This window comes from Lissotriton helveticus, chromosome 5_1 (assembly GCF_964261635.1).
Source record: "Lissotriton helveticus chromosome 5_1, aLisHel1.1, whole genome shotgun sequence".
In the NCBI taxonomy this organism is placed as follows: domain Eukaryota; kingdom Metazoa; phylum Chordata; class Amphibia; order Caudata; family Salamandridae; genus Lissotriton; species Lissotriton helveticus.
The window spans coordinates 1,249,496,224-1,249,510,326 of NC_136065.1; the positions used below are offsets into that span (position 1 = coordinate 1,249,496,224).

Here is a 14,103-nt window from a genome sequence, read left to right on the forward strand (position 1 = left end):
TAGAAACACAGTGTATTCGTTGGATACCTGTTACAGTATGATTAAAGTTTTGGCTCAACTCCACTATAAGATGGCAGCCGGGGTAGCGTTAATGGTGAGTCCGTTTTCATTGTCAACTAAAAATATGGTGAAACCAGGAAGTTTTTTTGTTGTTGGCTTCTATACTCGGGACGCTACCTGGTAAATCCCCACTCAAAGATGGCGGCCGGGAGAGCACTAGTGGTGAGTCCGCTTTCTATTTTTAGCTGGGGAACATAACGGAATCAGGAAGGAGTGGAGGTGTTGCCTGTACTCGGGACGCCAAGACAACGAGGAGGGTAAGCATCCATAATGGAGGGGCGTAGTGCTCTGAAAAGGCAAGTTTGAGATTTCTAAATAGTAATGGCAAGTTATGCCGTTTTTGTTTAACAGGGAGAGGTACAGGACTAAGGGCGGAGAAGAGAATGGAAGAGATTTGAAGTGAAGTTACGGACTAAGGTACGAGTTTGAAGTTGGAGGTAAGAGGAACATAGGCAGTGGCCGTGAAATGATGAGTGGAAGCATAATCGTGAACTTTAATTTTCAGGTATACATGCGAGATAGAAGCGAGTTGAAATTGAAATTGGGATTAAGGGAAACTGGACCAAATCGGTTTACCGAATAATACAGCAGGTGAGATCAGTGAAGTGGCAAATGGTTATTTCTGTTGATAGTTTGAAATGGCTTGCCAAGAAAAGATGAATAGATAAATGAATGCAGTAAGTTTGAGATGTGGGTACAATTTATTCTTATAGGAATCACGGACATAAAAGAGGTTTTATCTCCAACCAGTGGATTATAGCGCTAAAATATAGAGAGCATCTTCCCCAAAGCTAAGAGGTAGGAGATTTCGTTTTTTGAAAAAATGCAGCAATTGATTAATGTTGGGTATATGATCAGTCTTCCTTCATGCCGAAACTTAAAAGTAAGGAAAATGTTTCTCCCTTCAGGCAGGAGATTGTATGTATGAAGACAAGGTAAAATATTGTCAGAGTTAACATGTTAAATTTGGGCTATAAGCAGACTTATGTAAGCAATGTCACAAGAGGCTGTTCACTTTCAATTTTGCATGAATTTGTAGAGGTCTTTTCAAGACACCACTGTGATGCTTATTGGGACTATATATTTCACGTGATGTATGCAGTCTCAAATATATTCTCAATAATACTGTCATAACAAAGTATTTTTGACCAGGAGTGATGTGCATGTATTTACTAAATAATGAGTTTTGAGTGGCACAGGTTTTCTCTATGTGTCAAGGTTGCACTCCGCAGGATCCGTATGCCGAAACAATGCTCCACCTCTGGACCTTCCGAAACCCCGAATAATATATATCACAGGGTGTTCAGACGATACGGTGAGGGAAAAAACCCCATCACTACAGTCATCCGCTTAGGCATTTATAATCCACAGCGTAAGTGCTTTCCAGATAAAGTATTCGTGATGGCAGTGCAGAGGTCCTACCCCCCCTGCACTCCGCCACTTGAGTGAATGTAATTACCCAGATAACGGGACACCACAGCGGGACTCCAGCAATGACCGCAACACCCGTAGTAGTGCAAGACGTTTGCCTCACATCCGCAAGGTGCTGCCAAATGTACTCAAAGTAGCGTTCTGAGCAACAACACGAGTAAGGAAAAACAAGACGCGCTAGCCAGCGCGAAACAGAAATACCGGAAATGCTGACTTCCTCCGAAGGCGGAGGCGGTTTCCAGAAAGCCTTCTGGAAACAGAACAGGAACACCGGGAAGCAAAGTAGGGAACATCCGTTCCCTCGGCAAGCAAGGAATCACTAGCCCCGATCGCCCGGCTCCTCCCAATGATATCTGTGAAAGGAAAGATGCAGCCACCAAAACAAAGTGCTCAGGATCCACCCAGAACTGGTTCAGACCGGGCACAGGGCCCACATGCACCAAGAGAACAAAGACTTTAGGGGTATAAGTACAGGACCCCTGACAACAGAAAATTAGATCATCCTGGAAATCAAGAAGGAACCTCTGCCAAGGAGAAAGCTGACTCTGAAGAAGGAAGATTGTCTTGCTGTTGCTCTGCTGGACTGACCTGCTGTTGCTTTGCTGCCAAAGAGAGGGGAAGGACTTTGCTGTGAGCTGTGTCCCCTGTCTTGAAAGGAATCTCCAAGGGCCTGAGAAGAGCTGGCTCCCTGTTTTGAAGTCCCAGGAACAAAAGGACTTCACCCCCAGCTTCCCTGAACTCTGCTGAGTGAGTTCTGTCCCTCCTAGAGTGCTTGATCCAGTTGTGGGGCCTCTGGAGGTTGGACCTGTGCTGGGAAGCTTGAGACTAAAGCTTGAGAGACTTTTGAAATTGAAAAGTGTCGCATCGCTCGCTTGCGGAGCGCATCCCCGACAGTGCGAGAAGTTTCCCGCCGCTACGGAGGTCGAGATCGTCGCAGCGCCTGACGCCGCTGCCAGAGACGTCGCATCCTCCGTTTGCGGGACGCACCAGACCGGTGCGGGAGAATCGAACATCGCTGCGAGTATCGTCGCAGAGCCTGTCGTCGCTGGGTGAGGACGCCGCACCGCTTGCTTGCGGACCGCATCACGTCGCTGCGAGTGTCGTCGCAGAATCATCGCATCGAGGAGCTGCGAGAGAAAGGATCACCGCTGGACCGCGCATCGTCGCCCCGGAGATCGTCGCAGCACCTACGAGATCGTCGCATCGTGCCTTTGCGAGAACAGACTTCCTACGGAACCTACGCACCGGAATCCATACAAGTGGCCTTCCTCCCCATACAGACCGGATTCGTCGCAACACGCCCGCTGCTGCAGCGGGGCTGTCGCATCGCCTCCCCAGGGTCTCAGGAGCAACGCATCGCTTGTTTTCCACCGCACCAGCTTCTGCTTTTGGAACTTTGTTGCAGCTAAAGGTACTGTGAGTAAACGTGACGCAACTGTGAACTTTTCACGCAACTGTGGTTTATTTTTACCGCAACTTGAAGAACTTTAACGCAACCTTAAGAACTCTTTGAAACCATATTCTTGAACCGTGTATGTTGGATTTTTATCGTTTTGGTCTTGTGTAGTTTTAGAATAAATACCTTTATTTTTCTAAACTGTTGTGGAATCAGTTTGTGGTGTTTTCACTGTGTTACTGTGAGTGTTGGCACAAATACTTTACGCATTGCCTCTGATTAGCCTAGACTGCTCAGGCCAAGCTACCTAGAGGGCGAGCAGGGGTTATCTCAGAGAGTTATCTCCTTGTCCTGACTAGAAGCAAGGGTCCCTATTTGGACACTGGTACCTACCTCTGCCAACTAGAGACCCCCAGATCTAACATTGGTGGTCAGGCGGTGGGATTTGAACTTGTATTTGTACTTGACCCACAGTAATTGGTGTACATCACTAGTGAGTGCAGACCACTACGCCACCGCATACCACGGTTAAGTTTTTTATTTTTGGTTCTATTTTTGGTCATAACCCTGAAGGAATCCAATCATCATGTCTCTGAATGGTAAACCAGCAAGTGATGTTGCAGAACTGGAGTTTGATATTGAAATGTTAAGTGATTACAAAGTAGGTCAACTCAGGCAGTTCTGCAGGAACTTTGGATGCCCCATGAAGCGCCGCTCCAAGAAGGAGGAGCTACAGGAGGCCTTAAGGGCCTGGTGGGAGACCAAAGAGGCTGGGGAGACAGATGATGCAGAAGTGGATGAGGATGCACAAAGGAATGGTTTCAGGCCACAGGATCTGCCTGTGTCCAGAGCAGCCTCAAGGGCTGGCAGCAACCATTCGGCTGAAGGTTTTTCCCCAGAGGAGTTGGAGGAAAACCAAAGGGCTAGAGATCATAAGTTAGAAATGTTGAGGCTTGAAATGGAGCTGAAGCAATTTGAAATGGATAAAGAGAGAGAAAGGGCGGCGGAGGAGAGCAAAAATGCCCGTGCCCTGGAAGAATTGAAATTGACCTTGGCCCATGAATTAAGAATGAGGAAGCTTGAGATGGAGCTCCAGAAGCGCGAGGCCATGAGGGTCTCAGCTGAAGAAGTAACATGGGTAGCTCAAGAGGTGAGCTTTGCTGAGTTGGAGGTGGAGTCCAGCTCAGATGGTGGCAGCATGATTATGATATCTAGTGTGGAAAGAAAGGTACAAACACCCAGAGATGTGGCGCCTGACTTGAGGGAGGGGGTCGACATACACCAGGGGGTTCAGGTTTATGATGTAGTTCCAGTGGAGTGCAGTGTCCCTGAAGTAGATTGGGGGACTGGCACAGGGGACAATATTCCTAGTGGTGGGAGGGACACTCTACTGACTCTAGATGAGAGGTACAGGGAGAGGGGTTCCCCCATGGTAGAAACCTTGGTGTGTGTGTGTGAAGACGAGCCAGAAGAGTGTGGGTTGTGTGACAGAGACAGTCAGATACTGTCTTGCCAGTCTCAGGAGACTGGTGTGGGGTACTTGTGTGAGGCACTGGAGGGTGAGGCAAAGGGTAGCTTGGTTATCAACTGTGGGGGGCTGTGTGATTCATTTGTTGGAGAGCATATTTTAAGTCCCTGTTTTCCAGAGCTATGCCAACACCCGGTGGAGTGTGAGTTCTCTGATCCCAGAGAGCTTGCGTTGGAGGCAGACCTCTTGGTGGATTCCAGAGAGTCTGAGGAGGCATTGGGGAGTGATACCAAAAGGAGTGGCTTAGATATCTTCCAGACCTGTGAGGTGGAAGAGGTTCAGTGTAGCCCAGTTAGGTCCCAGTGTAGTGGGAGGGGTGTAGGGGCTCATGTCCGGTCTCATTGGAGAAGGAATGAGTGTGGGACGGTGTGTCTCGCGGTATCCGAAACCCAGTCTCAGGGCCTGGAGGGTTCTTTAAGAGAACACCAGGTTGGGGACCTAGACTGTACTTGTAGGCCATTTGAGGAGGATCTCCTAGTGTCTGTTGAACGGGGAGCGTCTGTAACCAGGCCTCCATCCGTTCTGGTGTCTGGCAGTGCCGCTCCATTTGGGAGGGTACAGAAGTCCAGACTGAGGGGTGAGAGGGGGAAGGAGTCCCCAGTGGGAGAACCAGTGGGTCAGGGACCAGTCGGAAGGGCTGAGTCCCCAGTGAGTGACCATGGTGACCTCACTTCTGTCCTGGGGGATCTTCCCGCGCTGTCAGGTGGACAGGGGTCGGGAGACCTGCGCCAGGCAGACTGTCACAGGACACATGAGTTGTGTGTCACCCTCAAGGGGGTACTATGTGAGTCCCCAGAAGTCCTGGCGTGCCAGGTAAATGCACAACTGCAGGTTTTGGTCCCTGGGTTGGGAGACCAGGTTCAGGATTTGCCTGACCTGGAAGGAAGGACATCTGTAACCAGTGTCCTGACCAATATGGTTCCCAGGGGTACCCCTCCAGTAGGGAGGGTGCAGTGCTCTGGAAGGGGGTGCAGAGGGAGGGAGGCCTCGCCTCTGACCCCGGTACAACCTGAGGGGGGGTTGGGAGACCAGGTGCTGGAGGGAGGTCCTGAACTGGTAGGAAAGTGGTGTTCTTGGTGGTCTTGGTGGACAGGGTTGCCCCTGGAAGGAGGGCAGGAGTCTCACACTGGGGGTGGACTAGGCCACACCGTTGTGTTGGCCAGGTGGGTACTGTCTACCAGTATGGGCACCTCAGTGAGTGAAGTCCTGGTGCGCCAGGCAAGTGTTCCACTGCAGGGGTTGGTCCCTGGGTGGGGAAGCCAGGCTCAGGTATTGTCTGACCTGGAGGCTTTGGAGCCTAGGTTTGAGGGCCATGTCTGGGGTGTCCCCCCTGACCTGGAATACCAGCTGCAGGATAGCACCCCTGACCTGGTGGGTGAATGGTGCAGGATATCTGCCACAGGTGCCCTGACTATTCTAGAAGGGGGTACCGCTCCAGGTTGGAGGGTACAGAGCCCCAAGGAAGAGGAGGGCCGGGTGTGGAGAAGCCCACCTCAGCCTGCTGTCCAGCCGTCGGATACAGGTCCGGGACTGGTGGGTCAGTGCCAGAGTCTCAGACCTGACCTGACAAGAGAGGGAGTGGACAAAGAGTGCCAAGCACCTGGGGCTACTGCCCCCCACCCTCTGATGCCACAGGGGTTTGAGAGCCATGAGAGGCTTAAGGCCTGGGTCTCATCCCTGATCACTGGCGGTGGTCACTGTGGCTTGCTGTCGGTCTGTTGGGACACACCTGTGAGGAAATTAAGGTTAGGTGCTGCACAGGTGGTGTCCACAGGTGAGGAGAAGGGTTCCACATGGATTGCCATGGTGGACCCTGAGGGTATGGATAGAGTGATTGAACTGGGTTTAGGACGGCATAGAACAGGACTGCCCTGCTATGTGGGCCAGTTTCCGTGTTCTATCGCCTTAAGCAGGGAATCCCATCGAGGTATCGTTTGGTCTACCCTGGCTTTAGGCTGGAAGGGGGTTGTGTTGGAACTGGCCCTTCTTGCAGGGTCATCCCCAAACTTTTTGCTTCTTCCTCCCTTATTTTTCCTGACCCGTGGCTGTTGGCAATAGGACTCTGCGCACTTTACCACTGCTGATCAGTGCTAAAGTGCATATGCTCTCTGTTTAAAGTGTTATTCTGATTGGATATACATGTTTGGCATATTTGTATCACCATGAAGTCCCTAGTAAAGTGCACTGAGTGTGCCAGGGCTGGTGATGACAAATGCTACTAGTGGGCCTGCAGCACTGATTGTGCCACCCACAGGAGTAGCTCTAAAATGGTGTCTCAGGCCTGCCACTGCAGTGCCTATGGGCAGTTTAGAACTGCCATGTCCTCCTGGTCAGTGTCCCCACTGACCAGGCCTAACCCTTCCCTTTTTGTGCACATCAGTCACCCCTATGGAAGGCCCAAGGTACCCCCCTGGGCAGGGTGCAGTGTATGTAAAAGGTAGAGCATGTACTGGTGCAGGTAACATGTTCTGGTAGTGAATTACAGCCATTTTCGTTTTTCACTATTGTAAGGCTATCTTGCTCCATAGATTAACATGGGGGATGCTGGCTACAGTGGTTAACAGCATTTCTTCCCATAGGAACAAGATAGGACATAAGTATCTAGTATCCCTGAACTCAGAATTTAATAACACATCTTTTAGGAAAGGTTGTTTTTAAATCCTGTGTTTGAGAACAGCACTTTTAGAAAGTTGCTGTTCTCTTGTCTGAACCTTCTGTGTGCCTGGGCCTGTTTGTGTATTGACTGTCTGGTTTGTGAGTGACAGGGGCTGGGGAACTCCCCGGCAGGATGGATGAGTCAGCACTAGGCTGAATGACTTGAGTGGTGGGAGGAGTTAGCACCTGGGCTGAATAGGGCTGTGCCTGCCTTCCACAATGCTGGCTCCACCCCCCTGCTGGGCGGCTGAGGACCCTGCCCCTCACTCTGAAAGGAAAGATGCAGCCACCAAAACAAAGTGCTCAGGATCCACCCAGAACTGGTTCAGACCGGGCACAGGGCCCACATGCACCAAGAGAACAAAGACTTTAGGGGTATAAGTACAGGACCCCTGACAACAGAAAATTAGATCATCCTGGAAATCAAGAAGGAACCTCTGCCAAGGAGAAAGCTGACTCTGAAGAAGGAAGATTGTCTTGCTGTTGCTCTGCTGGACTGACCTGCTGTTGCTTTGCTGCCAAGGAGAGGGGAAGGACTTTGCTGTGAGCTGTGTCCCCTGTCTTGAAAGGAATCTCCAAGGGCCTGAGAAGAGCTGGCTCCCTGTTTTGAAGTCCCAGGAACAAAAGGACTTCACCCCCAGCTTCCCTGAACTCTGCTGAGTGAGTTCTGTCCCTCCTAGAGTGCTTGATCCAGTTGTGGGGCCTCTGGAGGTTGGACCTGTGCTGGGAAGCTTGAGACTAAAGCTTGAGAGACTTTTGAAATTGAAAAGTGTCGCATCGCTCGCTTGCGGAGCGCATCCCCGACAGTGCGAGAAGTTTCCCGCCGCTACGGAGGTCGAGATCGTCGCAGCGCCTGACGCCGCTGCCAGAGACGTCGCATCCTCCGTTTGCGGGACGCACCAGACCGGTGCGGGAGAATCGAACATCGCTGCGAGTATCGTCGCAGAGCCTGTCGTCGCTGGGTGAGAACGCCGCACCGCTTGCTTGCGGACCGCATCACGTCGCTGCGAGTGTCGTCGCAGAATCATCGCATCGAGGAGCTGCGAGAGAAAGGATCACCGCTGGACCGCGCATCGTCGCCCCGGAGATCGTCGCAGCACCTACGAGATCGTCGCATCGTGCCTTTGCGAGAACAGACTTCCTACGGAACCTACGCACCGGAATCCATACAAGTGGCCTTCCTCCCCATACAGACCGGATTCGTCGCAACACGCCCGCTGCTGCAGCGGGGCTGTCGCATCGCCTCCCCAGGGTCTCAGGAGCAACGCATCGCTTGTTTTCCACCGCACCAGCTTCTGCTTTTGGAACTTTGTTGCAGCTAAAGGTACTGTGAGTAAACGTGACGCAACTGTGAACTTTTCACGCAACTGTGGTTTATTTTTACCGCAACTTGAAGAACTTTAACGCAACCTTAAGAACTCTTTGAAACCATATTCTTGAACCGTGTATGTTGGATTTTTATCGTTTTGGTCTTGTGTAGTTTTAGAATAAATACCTTTATTTTTCTAAACTGTTGTGGAATCAGTTTGTGGTGTTTTCACTGTGTTACTGTGAGTGTTGGCACAAATACTTTACGCATTGCCTCTGATTAGCCTAGACTGCTCAGGCCAAGCTACCTAGAGGGCGAGCAGGGGTTATCTCAGAGAGTTATCTCCTTGTCCTGACTAGAAGCAAGGGTCCCTATTTGGACAGTGGTACCTACCTCTGCCAACTAGAGACCCCCAGATCTAACAATATCCTGTAAACCGCCAGGAATCATGGGAAACGTAGTTCAAAACCCTACTTCTCATGGATACTGTAGTTCAGGCAGGCGCGCCGGGCCCTACATTCTGACACTATGGGCCATAATGGGGCTCTATTTTTGTTCAAACTTACAACTGTAAAATTTGTATATATTGCTAAGATAGAAAACTTTTGTATTATTTCCAGCCCTGATGAAGCCGATAGGTGTTTAATTGACCTCGGCGAAACGCGTTGGTTTGGGATTGGAATTGAAGTTGGAATTAAAGAAGAAAATCTTCAAAAGTCCTTGGATGGTTTAATTATTTGAGCTAATTGGAGCTATTATTGTTGGAGTGCATCAATCTGTGTGACTTTCTGCCACAACAATTCCCTAACTGAGCAGTGAGAATCTGATGAAAAAGGCAATCATCTTTTTTTCAGGTGATGTCCAAAGAGCAGTTAGACTTAAGTAATTGTTGTAAGTTCACACTAGAATCAGAGTTATTATTTAGACTCTATTTTTTCTTCCAAATCTCCCTCCAGGCTGTTCCACATCCCAACAACTCTTTCCCTTACCCAGCCAAATCAATCTTCTGTGCAAAAACAGCAAGCAAAGTCAGTGGTGTCAGGAGGTGGACCATTTAAACTTCACATTGATCCTGAGGACTGAAGAACCTGACACCATGAAAGCAATCATGAGACCTTCGTTTCACATTTTCTTACAAATGCCTTCCGAAAACTATAACGGTACACTGAGGGTTGAGATAAGGCGCTTGCTGCAAATAATTGATAACGGTTGAAATGGGATCATTTAGAGTCGGTACTCCCTCTACAACACATTTCTTTGCAACTGTAACAATATTATCAACTTGCTCTACACCCGTACTAAATCAATGTATTTCACTTGATCATCTACAAAAGTATCGCTTTGCATATCCCTTAACCTGCCCTAGTAGGAGGCCATTGAAACCAACAGTGCACTCTTTGTTTGACAGATTGTAGATTTGCCAGAACCTCCATTTTGGAGACTATAAAGAGCAGGATTCAATGGAACGTCTAAGAACACAAGAGACATTACAAAACAATCTGGGCCTAGAAAAAGGAAGAGTGGGAATACCCTAAGTGACATGACCTACTGCAGGCAGCCAGGTCAAGGGAAAAGGAATTATTCTGCAACTGGTGGTAAGTTTTCTCTTTAAACCTTTTACAATAAGTAAGGTCCCATTAGCTATCAGTAGACCAAAAAGGGAAAACGCTCCGGGCCCTGGCAAACATTTACAAGTCTGGCCCTATGCTATGTGTCAATTATATTTTGTCATTAATCAATGCTCTTCTGAAAGAAGCTCATTTAGTCAAATCATGGCTTAGAACTGAAATAGAGCCTCTACATAAAAAGGGTTGCAAAAACAAAGCGACAAATTACCTTCAAGTCTATTACACAAAGCTAAAAAATTCATTCATGTACCCTGATAACTAGATTGGCATCTTGGGTCAAAAGATGACATTATTTTATATTGCCATTCATGATTTAGAATAAAAACAGTAGAGTGGGACATGTGTTGAGGTATTACCTGATGCTAGAGAAATATGCTGCCCTCAAGAAAGTGACATTGTACATGGTATTTGTAGACCTGTGGTCTGCATATGGAGACATCTATTAACATTTTCTATTGAGCTCACTGCATGAACTGTTTATTACAACTGCACTGCTTACCACTTTAATAAAATTGCACCGTGTCATTTATTCTACCGTGCGTTGGGGCCCATCTAGGGAAAATACAAGTCCATTCATTCCCAGTTAACGGAGGCATATGTCACTGTTGTTCTGTCACTCCACTGCTTTTTCTCTTTCTATTAATCAGAAGGTGGGGTTTGTGAGCACCGAGTTCAATAACGTCCCATTTCTTAAAAGGCCTCACTCTCTGATGGCTCTCTTTACATTCATTGTCAAAATAAAAATGCATTCCTAATCATCGCTTCTGTCCAGGATATGTCGTCATGGCAATGATATAATTAGAAGGAAACCAAGCAGAGCAACAGAAAATGTGAGAATCTCTGAACGTGAAACTAGATAATAAAGATGACAGTTCAAATATTTATCAAAACGCTTTACACAGAGCAATTCTATACCTATAATTATAAACTTCTCAAAACTGTCACCCTTAACCGATTAAGAAGGAAAGCTTGAATAGTCCTTACTGTGTTTTAAACGCGAGTTATGTGCTGATAAAATACAAACCAGAGTAACAGAACTGGGAACATTTAAAGGTAAAAGAAAACAAAAATAGATAAGAATAAGGAAACAGGACGAAAACGCCAACTGCATGTCTAACTGCATGTGCGTTCGAATATTTCATCGGTGCGTGATGTCATCAGCACGAGCCCAGAATCTCCACCAGATTTCACTCCATAAACATTTCGAAAAATGTGGGGAAACATTTTCATGCCATTTTCTGGGCGAATATGTCGCTCTGTCATATTACAATGCTCATTGCTAGAAATGCACAACAAACCCCTGATGTCTAGTTAAGTCTATATTTCACCAATTTTCACTTCCATCAGTTGAGTTTCAGGAGCCAAGCCAGTAGATCAGAACTCTAGTGTAGATCACCGACTTTTTACTGGATGTCTAGGGTATTGCTGGAACGTTAGCATTCATGCAAAAATGCCGAAGTGACCACACCCTTCGGTCTGGGTGATAAGTAAAAGGGATTCTACATAGAATGCAGAGTGTGCGGTTGTATAGTTGAGCTTGCAGATGAATGAGATTGGGTGGGTGGGTTGGTGGATGGATGGATTTGGGTGGATGGATAGATTGGATAAGCATAGGAAATTGAGTTCATAGACTGAATAATGAAGGAATTTGCTAGAAATGTATTTAGCCTGTGGGCATGGTTCGCTTTCAAAAGAGTGCATTGCGAGGTAACTCTGCTCCTAAACCCACCAATTATTGTTTTGAACCCACCAAACACAGCTTCTCTTTTTTTTTGTAAACACATTTTATTGCCTTTTACATGTCATGGGTGTCAATGTGCAATAAGAACGGATAAAGAAACATAACTGAGCCACTGTATTTGCCGTTACCCTTACTTGGTTCCATTCGTAAATGTTGGCTATAACGGTCACATTGCTATGTAATATCAGTACAAACACAGCTTTTCTTGCATGCAACTGTTAATGCATATTAAAGGATGCCACCACATAGCTGCCAAGGTTTCAGATTGCCATGTGTGACATTTTCATAATTTCTTTGTAATTATGAGTGACATTTCATTGACTACGAGTGACACTTTCTCACAAGCAAAATCAAGCACTGAAGACAATGGAAATAGATAAATATCAGAAAATTCACCAAATTCAGCAACAAGAAACTCTTAAACTGTCTGCCCTCAGAGTGGCACTGCCGCCTACTGCTCTGTGTCAGCAATCACTCTCCGGTGAGCCAGGCATCACAGAGGAGGGGGCTGGGGCCCAGGAGTAGCAGCAGGCAGCAGAGTAACAGGACTTGGCTAACCCTCGCACACTCTTGCTTCAGCAAACGCTTCCTATCTCCTCCTTCCACTTTATATTGTGTGTGTGGGCTGCTAAACAACAACAGTGTCCACTGTCTACTTCTTCTGCTCTGCCTTTGGCAGCTAGCACCCTCTTTCTCTTTCTTCCTCTTATTCCCTCTATTTCTGTCTCTCTCTTCCTCACTTGCTGAAAACCGTGACATCAAAAAACTGCTCATACCCTCTCTTTCCTCTCCTTTCTTTCATTTGTTTCCCTGTGCAATGGATCCAAAAAAAGAAAGAAACATTTTTGATGGAAATGTCTTCTTTTTTTTTTGCAGTGAAGCACTACTTTCGTATTCTAATCTTTCTGTGAACAACATTGTTTTGAACATCTACATCACTTTGCCGCACCACTATAGCATCACCTGAGCATTACTCAGCAGCACTTGAGCACCACCACAACACTACCACAGCTCCACAACAGCATTACTCTCCCTCAGCGAAAAACTAGCTCAGCACTAGCACAGCACCTCCTCAGCACCAGCGCAGCACCATCCGAGCACCGCCTCAGTACCAGTGCAGCACCACCTCCACAGGCCAATAGCTCTGGTTAAACTCTTACAAGCTCCCAAAGGATAGACCTATTGGTTATGCTAGTGCTTCTTTCTGATTCCTCAGGTGCAATGCTTACTCCCGCTGGATTAAACTCCAAAACTACCATCTAGCTTAAATGTGCTGAATGTTCTGGGAAAGCAAGTCCATGGACTTTACAGTTTCAAAATGTTAAACACGGCTGCCCTCTGTTGGCAACTGTGTGGAATCCTGACTACTACATTTAAACTCTTCAGGTTGAGATAGAAAATTGAACTAACCAAAAACGATAATTCATACAAGGTACAACACACTTTACAGAAGCATTCATTTTTGTTCATCAGATGGCAGAGGTGCAATGTTCAGGACAAAAAGCAGCTTTGGACATCATTTTGTTACACACATGAAAAAGCATACATCTTTATTAAGTGGCCCTCCAGTTCGAATGCAAACTGAACCAGGAATAACAGTTCAGCTTGGAGCTGAGTTCATCTTCTGTCATTGTCAATATAGGTACAAAATAAAACTGAATATACTAATGGCAAAAAAGAAAAAAACATTTCTTTAAATAAAATGCTTCTGTTTGAAAAAACAAAAGAGAATGGGCATTCACAAATGCAATGCTGACAACATTACTATATTCTGCAAAAGCTCTCAGTGCAACGATACTGTGACAGAGAGCACCTTCCTATATCAGGAAAAAACGGGATAAAGACTATTTCCACCTGGATGAAAGATAGCTGCCTCAAGCTCAACTCGGACAAGACTGGAGTACTCATTCTGGGACCCACCCCTTCATTGTGGGACAACTCCTGGTGGCCCGTCACACTAGGAACCCCCCCCCACCCTCACAGACCACGCAAGCAGCCTCGGCATCACACTGGACTCCTCACTCACAATGAACCCACAGATCAACACTGTATCCTCATCTTGCTTCCACACGCTCCACCTGCTTCGAAAGACATTCAGATGGATTCCCACAGAATCTAGACTGACGGTCACCCAAGCACTCATCACCAGCAGACTCGACTACAGCAAAGCAGTCTACGCCGGCATCACCCAGAAACTCCTCAGGAAACTACAGAACGCTCAAAACACCGCAGCCAGACTGGTCCTCAACATCCCCATCACAGCCACAGCACTGAACACCTTCAGGAACTCCACTGGCTCCAAGTCAACAAAAGAATCACCTTTAAGCTCCTCACACATGCCTACAAAACTCACCA

General features: G+C 47.4%; 1 long non-coding RNA gene across 2 annotated transcripts in view; it reads left to right on the forward strand.

Annotated features, from left to right (window-relative positions):
- Positions 1-9,788: 9,788 nt before the first annotated feature.
- Positions 9,789-14,103, forward strand: part of LOC144753567 (uncharacterized) — a 40,381-nt gene continuing 36,066 nt past the window's right edge. For both annotated transcript variants that reach the window (XR_013594416.1, XR_013594415.1), the window contains exon 1: positions 9,789-9,974. This is a non-coding gene — a long non-coding RNA (uncharacterized LOC144753567). The remainder of the gene's footprint in view (positions 9,975-14,103) is intronic.